Source organism: Lycium ferocissimum, chromosome 9 (genome assembly GCF_029784015.1).
Source record: "Lycium ferocissimum isolate CSIRO_LF1 chromosome 9, AGI_CSIRO_Lferr_CH_V1, whole genome shotgun sequence".
NCBI lineage: Eukaryota > Viridiplantae > Streptophyta > Magnoliopsida > Solanales > Solanaceae > Lycium > Lycium ferocissimum.
Genome location: NC_081350.1, coordinates 47,914,106 through 47,926,468, shown reverse-complemented (window position 1 = coordinate 47,926,468; position 12,363 = coordinate 47,914,106). Strand labels below are relative to the sequence as shown.

Here is a 12,363-nt window from a genome sequence, read left to right as displayed (position 1 = left end):
ACCCTTAATACTTGAAAAGAAAGTTAGATCTTACCTTGACAACTTGACTTCTCTACTTGGCTAGAGTTGGTGACTTGAGATGGAAAATGGTTCTTGTTGATCCAAAGACTATCTTCACGTTTTAGGGACCTTCTAAAGGGTTGAAACACCTTGGAAAATAATTTTTGGATCAAGACTCAAAGAGCTAAAAAATCAGCCCTTGGCCGAATGCTCTCTCTCTAGGCTTAGGTTTTCTTTCTTTGTGTTGTGTAGTTGAAATGAATTGTGATGGCTGATTTCTTGGTCATTATTTGGTTCAACTTTGATGCCTACAAGTTGGTCACATGCTCCACTTATGGCATGAGTCACTCCATTAACTTTACACTTAAAATTCCATTTTTTTCTACAACTTTTCGCCAACCTCACCTTCTTGTTTCTCCTTTCTTTTCTTTTCAATTGTTTACAAGACAATTGTATGTGTGGTGAATGATTCATACACCATCCCTTGTCCATTGTAATTATGCCAAGATGAATGAGCAATATTTAATGTGAAATGATCCCTCCACCATGTCATGTCTTCCTAAAATAATGTATACTTTCATAAAGTAGTAGATGCTTAAATATTCAAATGCATGCTTCACATGGATGCCTTATTTTCAGTCACTTGGCTGAATTTCACACTCCTTTCTTTCAATTTGGTTGTCCACAATATAATGTAAGTGTAGTGGATGAATCACATTTAAATGTATATTTGTATGTCTCCATAGTAGTTTATTTAAGATGACTTTGAGTCATCTTTTGGACATGGCATGTTAATGTTCATATTGGCTCATTGTTGCCACTAATTTTAACTTAACACCACGATTAAGTAGTTCCTAATTTCCATTAATGCTTCTATACCAAACAAAATTTGTAGATAAATTGTGACTTCAAACGAAATCGGAAGTTAAAGTCTCTACTTTGTATCTTGAGATAGTCTTAATACTCAGCCCGACTTGAATCATCCATATCTCCTTACCCCGATATCATTTTGACGAGCTGTTTGTTGCGTTGCAAACTAGACTCGATGAACTTAATTTTAGGCTTTTGAAACACCTTAAAACTCCTCATATACTAGGAGATATGCCTCCTACAATATAGGCTAAAATCGGGTCCGAGATTTTACTGAAATTGTTCCGATTCATTTCGTTTAACTTCTAATCCTCTTCCAACCTCATGTAACCTCTTATACATACATATACACAGTCATTTACATCCATAACAATTCATATACATGTCTCGAAGGGTCCGTAGAATCACAATAACCATAAGTAGAACTCACAAAGCTTCGACGAAACTCCAATCGAAAAAGTATATTCCTATCTTTTGTCCATCTTCTATATCATTACTAATAATCTCAAATACTTTAAAAGGTCACTCACATTACCTCATATACATACTCATAACGCGATTTCAAATCCTTTAGGTTACCAGGTCACCTCGAGATACTTAAGACAACCATATTTATAACGATATTCTTACTAACTCGATTGACTTTCCTTGAACCTTCTTAACTCATTCTTTCTTGTTTTAATACAAGTAGCAAGGATTATTATGGAGTGTGACATTCTCCCCTCCTTTAGAACATTCGGCCTCGCATGTCAAATGAGGACTAAAACTCGTCAATTAAATAACCGAATCACCCGTTATCGCAGACTATAGACAAGAAGATTTGACCACCGAAAAGGGTGTTTTAGGAATATTATGCCTAAAAGTGCTAAACGACCAAATGGGTCGTTACATATACTTATAATATACATCTACTTAAATTAAAAACTAGAAAGTTATATACTTGAAAAATAACTAAAATATACTAAGAATATACTTATAATATATCTATCTATAACTTAAACATATATATATATATATAATATACTTAAACATATATATATATATATGTATATATATATACGTATATACGAATATATATAATATTATATATATAAAATTCTTTTATAAATAATTAAGTATATAATATATAAGTTATAACTTATAAGTATATATAGTATGCTTAAACATACATACATATATATATATATATATATATATATATATATATATATATATATATATATATTATATAACCTAAGTATATATGATATATATAAGTATATTTCTTACTATATTTTAGGTATATAGTATAACTTAGAGTATATAACTTATATATATATATATATATATATATATATATATATATATATATATATTTATGATTATTACTTGTCATTGTTCGTGGTTGTTGGAATATATAAACTTTACTTATAAACTTATATAACATATGTAAATATACCTACAATATATTAATAAATACTATAATATATATATACTATACAAAAAACAAAACAAAAAAGGGGTTTTATATTTGAATGTATTTTGTTCATTTTAATTCAAATAATCCCTCGAAACTCAAATACATGATTTAATTTAAAATACCGGTCCGTCCGGTTTGAAACCGTTACGGTTTAGTACCTATGACCAAATATGTCTTCACTATCTTATGGGCCAACGACAATGGCGATGGTAAGTTGTAAGAGCACTAGTTAATTGTTTTTCAAATCCCATTTTATGTAATAATATTGCTTTTTGGAGAGTCAAACTACTTTGGCCTTTATTTAAAGAAAAATCAATTTTTCTTAAATATTTTAAAATTATTAATTATGTTGACTTATGAATAGTAATTTTCACGTAATTTTTAAATATATAAGTTTTTTTTTTTTTAACACTTGAAAAATATATGCCTGAGTTCACACAAGAACTTATTTCTCCGTTTCACTTTGGCATAATTATTTTTTAATCAAAGCAGTTCTTCTTTGACCACATTTACTTGAATATTTTTCGATATTTCGAATTATCAACTGTTTTCACTTTATAAGTAGTATTTTTTTTATGTAGTTTTCAAATGTACAAATTTTATTTTCAAAAATTTGAAAAATGTATGTTCGAAGTCACACGAAAAATTAAGTAATTTAATCCGCATACTTCCAAACATGCCAAACTAAATGGAACAAAACTAAGGAATAAATGTTTTGATTGTCAGTACTTCGAATACCTTCACATAAAATGAGAAGTAGAAAATATTGTTTGCGTTAATCTCCTCCTTGCCCCCACATGTTTAATTATTTGCTTCTTTTATGCACATAGGAGGAGCATTTGCATTGTATTCCTTAATATGTCGATATGCAAAAGTGAGTCTCATTCCAAATCAGGAGCCAGAGGACAGGGAGCTTTCACATTATGGTTTGGACATACCATCCAATCCATTTAAAAGGGCCCAAAAGATCAGACATAAACTGGAGAAGAGTATTTTTGCTAAAATTCTTCTTGTCTTCCTTGCCATTCCTGGAACATCTATGGTCATTGGAGATGGAGTCCTCACTCCTTGTATCTCAGGTTCCTACACTATTACAATACCTAAAAAGATAATTAGAGGTAATAAGTGAAATTGATAATCTGAAAAAATAAGACAAACAACCTGCAACAGCAAATTAAATTATATTAGCATTATAAAAATTATTTATGTCATTACCATATATTAGTATGATATTACAGATCAATCCATAAATACTGAGTGACTTAACTCTATTACACTTTGTTGCTAAAAGAAGGAGAGGGATCGGATTTCTCTCTCATTTGGCATAAGAGGGCCTCTAGTGGGAGGCTCACATTTTAGGCTACTTAGTTGAGGTACCCCTTATTACTATTTCATTTTAATTAACATTTCATAATAGTTAAAAAAAATCTCGTTATCTTATCACTAATACAAACAACATCCATAATAGTTAAAAATCCCTTCTCTCCTCCATGTTGTCATGGGGTAATGTGGGGACGTAAAAAGGTGGTGCTATTAGCTCATTTAGTTCATAAGCTAATTGTCTATAACAACTAAAACTAGTAACTTGAAAATTAAGACAGACGCCTATTATAACAGTATAAATTAAACTGATAATGCAAAAAATTATTTACTTCATCAATGTAAATATAATTACTTACATCCTCATTTAATTTGATGTTTTTTTGCACGCAGTTCTCTCTGCCGTAAGTGGGATCAAGCCTTTAGGCCAAGGTAATTATACATAGTTCTACAGAAATTAAAAGGATGCTAATGAATTCGTGTTTTTCTATTATTTCTTTATTTAACCATATATAAAATGATTAATTTTTTGGGTAATATATAGAAGCAATTATGTGTATTTCTATTGCAATATATATCTATATGTATTCAACGTCTTGATACAGACATATATATACATTTGCACCAGCCATGAGCATATGGTTTTATTAATAAGTGGCACTGGCCTCTACAACTTGTTCAAGCTTGATGTGGGCGTCTTACGTGCCTTTTATCCCAAATACATTATTGACTACTTCAAAAGAAATGGTAAAAAAGGATGGCTTTCCCTTGGTGGAGTTATTCTCTGCATTACAGGTTAGAATTTTATTTACAGTATATATATATATTAATAGGGGCTAATGTAGTATACTAGGAGTATATGTTATGCGTTCATCCGAAATCGGTAGCTTTGATTCGGATTCTGTATATGTTAAAAATTCACTAGATATTAGCAATAGATTTTGAACCAAATAAATAAAGTGGAAAATTTTGAGATCGAACCTATAATGTTTAAATCATGGACCGACAATTGTCTTTAAATCCTGGATCAGCAACTGTCTTTAATTAAATTTTCTCGTCTGTGTTCTGAAATATTGTTTTCTGAAACTATATATATAGGATCCGAAGCTATGTTTGTTGATTTGGGTCACTTCAGTGTGCGGTCTATTCAAGTAAGTCTCCTTAATTTTCTTAATTTTCTTCCCTGTCTTTGACATTCTCAACACTGAGTAACAAAAAAAGAGTCCGGTTAAGAGTACTTCCTCTTTAATAAGTCTTACACGATGCGAAGTTGAATTAGTTGGACCAGTGAATTTTGGTTATCGAATCAGAAGGATGTAATTTTTCTATGGTTGTTGTTTGTTCAGGTGTAGAAAAAGCGCAAAATAACAATTGATTTCTTCTTTTTCCTTTTTCTTGCATGCATCTCGGTATCCGAAATGTTGGTTTGATTAATTTGACTTCACGCCGCGTAGGACCATGAAAGGGAACATTCCCAACTATGTGTTTCTCCAATTAAGGATGAAGGAATCTCATTCACTTCATCACACTTGATCTCAATGTTTTTATTACTACACAAATAATAAGACACTATTATCTATATGCCATTGGTTGATTAAGAAAAAGCTCTAAGGAAAACCTTTAAACCTCATAGTACTATTTTATAGCCAAGAAATATTGAGGATTAATTTGTCCTTTGCTTTCTCTAATTTTTCTTTTTGTCAATCTAAGTGAACTCACCATGTGTATTTAATATATATCGCAGATAAGCTTCAGTTGCATCGTATTTCCATCTATCCTCTCTGCTTACATTGGGCAAGCTGCTTACCTCTCTAAATTCCCCGAAAATGCGGGCAATGCTTTCTATGCCTCTGTTCCAGGCAAGTCTCCTACCTGCATATATTTTAAATATATCATATTACCTAATTAAATGTGACAATTTATAAATTCATTACACTTACACTTTTGTAATGCTAATTGCACCAATTATTTGGGAAAATGTAGTTGAATAAACTTGACCCTCAATAAATTTTGGAAACAGAGAGTACAGTACTATATGATTAATGTAGTCCATGTATTTTTCTTGATCAAAAAAAAAAAAAAAAGTAGTCCACATACCTTCTTTTATGCTGTATTGCTCTTCTCATTCTGGAAACCCGTTACCACATTAATCTTCTCACTTTGATGATATAAATATTACTATGTTCATTTTATGGTGTTATATATTGATGATGTTAAAAAAAAATACATACACAATCGGATTAAGTAAAAGGTACACTTGCAAGCAACACTTAATAATAAGCATTGATAATGTCACAGTCCAGAATTAATCACAAGGTATTGTTTGTTCTACCCAACCTTTGGAGCTAGCCTCGCGTTGCTGTGCCCATGTGCTTTAACTCAAAAGGCACCTCAACCATTGGATCCTTAAGTCACACTTTTAACCAAGGCAAGTTTTCTAATGAACCTTCTCGAGTTCATCGTGCAACGAAGGGGTTCGCCATAAAACTTAGCTTTGGCAGATCCTACATATATGTTATATAAGCACGCGTTTTGGATTCTACTGTTGAGACACCTTTTGGGTTAAAACCCAATGGGTCATCCAAAGTTTGGACCTCTGCGAACAATACCTTAACAGTTGGATCTGGACTGCAACAGATAAACTAATCATAGAATCATTTATATTTTCATTATCTATAACACCACATATAATTGGTCTTGTTTGTGCTCGGTTCAGGTGTCCACTTCATGCCACTTTTGTAGTGGCATGTTGTCGTTTCATTCATTATTGGTAGTCAAGCAATGATATAGGAGCTTTTTCTATTGTGGCTCGTGCACAAAGCTCTAGGTTGTTTCTTTTGAAGGTAGTTCACACATCGGCAAAACATGGGGGACAAGTTTACATCCCTGAACTCAATTACTTCCTCATGGTTGCATGTGTTGTAGTTACTGTTGGGTCCATCCCTTATTTTAGGGAAGAAAACACTTCCCTTGTTTTGAGGAAGAAAACACTTCCCTTGTTTTGAGGAAGAAAACATCTTCCTTGTCTTTGGAAAATTGTCAAGTGCTTGCTTGAGTCACTAATGACATCAATAGGTTCATCTCATACCTATAAATAGGGAAGCTTTCTCATTTGCTAAATACACCAAATTGAAGAAGACAACACATCCTAAAGAGAGAAAAATCTAAGAGAAATACTCTTAGTGAAAGGCCTAAGTAAGAGAAGGTCTTTGAGAGAATTTTGTGTGGTAAAATTCTTGAGTGTCATTGGGATTGGGGTTGTGAGGTTGAGTGTTGTAAACACTTGTAATATTTCTTCTTTAATAAGATCTACGCAAAGAAGAACGTGGACGTAGCTCTCACATTGAGGGTGAACCACTATAAATCTGTGTGTGTTATTTATTCTTCGCTTACATCACGGCGTAAGTAGGTTCGTCTAAGGAGATTGGTATTTAAGTGGTCGGTGTGACCCTCCAATCTTTCCTGGGAATCTGCTTACAAAAGTCGGATTTGGGATTTTAAATCCTAACAACTGGTATCAAAGCAACAGGTTGTGTTGTGATTTAGAAACGATGGGAGGCGAAGATGGTACGACGCACGACATCGGTAAATTCGATGGTACAGATTTTGCATTCTGGAGAATGCAAATTGAAGATTATTTATATGGCAGAAAACTTCATGAACCTCTGAGTCCAAAACCAGAGGAGATGAAGCAAGCAGATTGGGATCTCCTCGACAGACAAGTTCTGGGAGTCATTCGGCTGACGCTGTCAAAGAACGTTGCTCACAACGTGGCAAAGGAAAAGACCACCGCAGATATGATGAAGGTATTGTCTGATATGTATGAGAAACCTTCGGCAAATAATAAGGTATTTCTCATGAAGAAACTATTTCATCTAAAGATGATGGAAAATGCTCATGTTGCTGCACACGTAAATGAATTCAATACCATTGTAAATCAATTGTCATCGGTAAAAATTGATTTTGATGATGAAGTGCAAGCTCTAATTTTGTTGGCATCCCTACCAAATAGCTGGGAGCCAATGAGAGCAGCGGTTAGTAATTCTGTCGGCGGTAACAAACTAAAGTTCAACGATGTTAGGGATCGTATCCTTGCTGAGGAGGTGCGCAGGACAGATTCTGGAGAGGCATCGACGAGTTCTGCTTTTAATGTTGAAAACAGAAGCAGAAATTTTGACAGAAACTACAACCGAAATAGGGGCAGATCGAAGTCAAGGAATGGCAGGGGTCAATCCAGACCAGGACGAACACATGAGTGTTGGACTGTGGAAAACCAGGTCACTTCAAGAAAAGCTGCAGGCGCGCAAAGAAGGAGGACAGACAAGGGGTGGAATCAACGCGCTACGGAAGACATTGGCGATGCGTTGTTGCTATCGGTTGACGGCCGATAGACTCTTGGGTGCTTGACTCGGGAGCGTCCTTTCATACCACCCCACATCATGATATAATGACAAACTACGTGGTGGGAATCTCGGCAAAGTTTATTTAGCCGATGGAGAGCCGCTAGACGTTGTTGGCACGGGAGACATTAATTTGAAGATGTCAAATGGATCCTCGTGGAAGATTACAAAAGTTAGACATGTTCCAAAGCTGATGCGAAACCTGATCTCAGTAGGTCAGCTTGATGATGAGGGATATGATCTCAATTTTGGTAATGGGTCTTGGAAGGTGGCGAAAGGTGCTATGGTAGTTGGCCGAGGAAAGAAGATTGGCACTCTCTACATGACGACTAGCTGTCGTGATACTGTTGCTGTGGTTGACAACACAAAGAAGACAGATTTGTGGCATTGTCGGCTGGGACATATCAGCCAGAAGGGGATGAAGTTGTTGGTGACAAATGGCTTAATTCGGAGGGCTGAAGACGGTGGACCTTCATACGTGTGAGAGCTGCATTCTCGGAAAACAAAAGCGAGTAAGCTTCTCAAATGCGAGCGGGAGTTGAAGGTCGAAAAGTGGAATTGGTGCACACGGACGTGTGGGGACCTACCACTTGTTCCCTCTCTTGGAGGATCACACTACTACGTGACCTTCATTGATGATTCACCAGGAAGGTGTGGGTTTATTTTATGAAAAATAAATCCGATGTGTTTAGTGTATTCAAAAGATGGAAAGCCATGGTCGAGAATGAAACAAACCTCAAGTTGAAGTGTTTGAGGTCCGACAACGGCGGAGAATACATTGATGGTGATTTCAAACGGTATTGTGCCGATAATGGAATCAAGATGATGAAGACTATTCCTGGAACGCCGCAACAAAATGGAGTAGCCGAAAGAATGAACCGAACGTTGAACGAGCGTGCTCGAGTATGAGAATACACTCGGGACGCCCAAGACATTACAGGCGGATGCGTCAATACCGCGGCCTTCTTAATTAACCGAGGACCGTCGGTTCCTTGGATTTCGGAATTCCGGAAGAAGTACGGAGTGGCAAGAAGGTAAATCTTTCATTTCGAAAGTGTTCGGCCGCTTATCATATGTTCATAATGATGATACGGCTAGAAGCAAGCTTGATCCAAAATCAAAAAGTGTTACTTTATTGGCTATGGTGACACCGAGCTTGGTTACCGATTTTGGGATGAACAAAATCGGAAGATCATCCGGCGGTGAATGTTGTCTTGATGAAGAGGTCGTACAAAGACAAGTTGCAAAATAATTCAGAATGTCAGGACAAGGAATCGAAAATAGTCGATTTGAGGGACTTCCCAACACCTGAGCCGCAACCAGGTACAGCCAAGGCAGAGGAACAAACAATCCGAGAAGGTGCTGATGAAAGTGCTGATTCTGAAACAAATAAGCAGAGCCAATCAAAGCTGCGTAGATCATCCGGGATCGGAAGCCGATTCACAGGTACTCTCCATCCCTCAACTACATTCTACTCACTGATAAAGGGGAGCCGGAATGTTATGAAGAAGCAATGCAAGTCGATGAATCGACTGAGTGGGAGCTGGCAATGAAAGATGAGATGGATGCACTATCGGCAAATCATACATGGGAATTAGCCGAATTGCCAAAGGATAAGAGGGCATTGCAAAACAAATGGGTTTATCGGATAAAGGAAGAACCCAATGGAAGAAGGCATTATAAAGCAAGGCTGGTTGCAAAGGGATTTCAACAGAAAGAGGGCATCAAACGCTCACAAGAAGAATATGTGAGGAAAGTTATCAAAAAGTTCAACATGCATGATGCCAAGCCGATCGGCCTCTCTTGGCTGGAGACTTTCGGTTGTCAAAGGATCAGTCGTCGACAACCGAGGATGAGAAGAAGCAGATGGACAAGATACCAGACATTGCACATGCAGTGGGAGTTGTCAGCCGATTTATGAGCAATCCGGAAAAGCAACACTGGGAGGTCATGTGAAGTGGATATTCAGATATCTGAAAGGTAGCTCGAGTTCGGCTCGTATTTAGAAAATCGGAAACGAGGATTGCAAGGTTATGTTAATGCGACAACGGTGGTGATGTTGACAAGCGAAGCTGTGTTCGGCTTCGGTTGGCCCGCACGAAGTATGAAACTAGGAAAGAGCTGCTTTGCGTCGATCAAAGTGTGAAGACAAATTAAAATTAGTCTTCAAGTGGAGAGATTTGTTGGGTCCATCCCTTATTTTAGGAAGAAAACACTTCCCTTGTTTTGAGGAAGAAAACAACTTCCCTTGTTTTGAGGAAGAAAACATCTTCCTTGTCTTTGGAAAATTGTCAAGTGCTTGCTTGAGTCACTAATGACATCAATAGGTTCATCTCATACCTATAAATAGGGAAGCTTTCTCATTTGCTAGATACACCAAATTGAAGAAGACAACACATCCCAAAAGAGAGAAAAATCTAAGAGAAATACTCTTAGTGAAAGGCCTAAGTAAGAGAGAAGGTCTTTGAGAGAATTTTGTGTGGTAAAATTCTTGAGTGTCATTGGGATTGGGGTTGTGAGGTTGAGTGTTGTAAACACTTGTAATATTTCTTCTTTAATAAGATGCAGTGAGCAACGTGGACGTAGCTCTCACATTGAGGGTGAACCACTATAAATCGTGTGTGTTATTTATTCTTCGCTTACATCACGGCGTAAGTAGGTTCTGTCTAAGGAGATTGGTATTTAAGTGGTCCAGCTGTGACCCTCCAATCTTTCCTGGGAATCTGCTTACAAAAGTCGGATTTGGGATTTTAAATCCTAACAGTTACTCTCTGCTTCAAAACCACCGAAAATTTGGGGAATGCCTATGGTATTTGTGTGGTTATTGCTGAGATAATAACCACAAATATGGTGATATTAATAATGCTTCTTATATGGAAAATCAGCATATGGCGGATAGCCCTGTTCTACGCGGTCTACATTACCATAGAATCTACATATCTATCTGCTCAGCTGACAAAATTCGCGGAAGGTGGTTTTTTACCCTTGGCTTTCTCATTTATGCTTGTGATCATCATGGGAATTTGGCACTATGTTCAAAAACATAGATACCAATTCAAGCTCAATAACAAGGTCTCGAGTGACTACATTAGGGACTTGGCCAAAAATCCGGACATCAAAAGAGTACCTGGAATTGGACTACTCTACTCTGAATTAGTACAAGGAATTCCACCTATTTTTCCTCATTTTGTCTCTAATATTCCGTCTGTCCACTCTATCTGTCCACTCTATCATAGTTCTCGTGTCAATTAAATCCATTCCTATAAGTAAAGTAGCACTCGAGGAACGTTTCTTGTTCAGATATGTTGAACCTAGAGAATACAAGGTATTCAGATGTGTAGTCAGATTAGGGTACAACGATCTACTTGGGAATCCAGAGGACTTTGAAAACCAACTGGTGGAAAATTTGAAAGGGTTCATTCAAGACGAACATTATTTTCTTGCAGCTCAAAATGATCAACAAGTGGCTCGAAAATCATCGACAAGTGGAGTCCACGTGGAGGAAGAGGTGCAGCAACAAGTAGATTCTAGAATATCATCATCATCAGGTTCGATTCGATCAGTGCAGTCTAATCATTCATCAAGGAGAATACAAATTGTGTCACCAAGTTTGGAAGAAGAGATGCAATTTGTCGAGAAAGCTAAGGCGCAAGGGGTGTTTTATTTGTTGGGAGAAGCAGAAGTGGTGACTAAACAGGATTCTTCATTATTGAAGAAATTTGTTGTCAACTATGCTTATACTTTTTTGCGCAAGAATTTCAGGCAAGGGGAGAAAATTATGGCCATTCCTCAGACTAGGCTGCTAAGGGTTGGCATGACATATGAATTATAATTGTGACATGTCAGACAGGGAAGATTCACTACCAAAATAGAAGAAATATGTTTCTGGTACTTCTGTGTGATCTGTCTATGTATGTATTCAAGTACTACAATTTTTTAAAGATCAATGAATCGAAGCAGGAATTCATACCGGAATATGCGACACTTTTCTTTTTTAGAATCAAACTTCTTAATCTTGATCACATTTGAACATAAAATCATTTAATTTTTCGAAATAAAATTTACATATTTGAAAACTACCTAAAGATTCTATTATAAGTTACAATAATTAATGATTCAAAATATCTAAAAGACATATGAAAAAATTGCAGTTAGAGAGTAATTCGTTTGACTCTGAAAATTCTAACATTATCACATAAATGGGACGGAAGGAGTACTAGTTAATGGTCCGTTAGCTGGAATAATACAGGTATTATGCTCGGTGATAAAGGCATAGTAGAATTTTGAGTTTAAGAATTCTGAATTCTAATTGAA

At 36.1% G+C, this 12,363-nt stretch overlaps 1 pseudogene; it reads left to right on the top strand.

Moving 5' to 3' along the window:
- The window catches only part of LOC132031994 (potassium transporter 5-like), a 33,510-nt pseudogene extending 21,465 nt beyond the window's left edge, over positions 1-12,045 (top strand).
- The last annotated feature ends 318 nt before the right edge of the window (positions 12,046-12,363 follow it).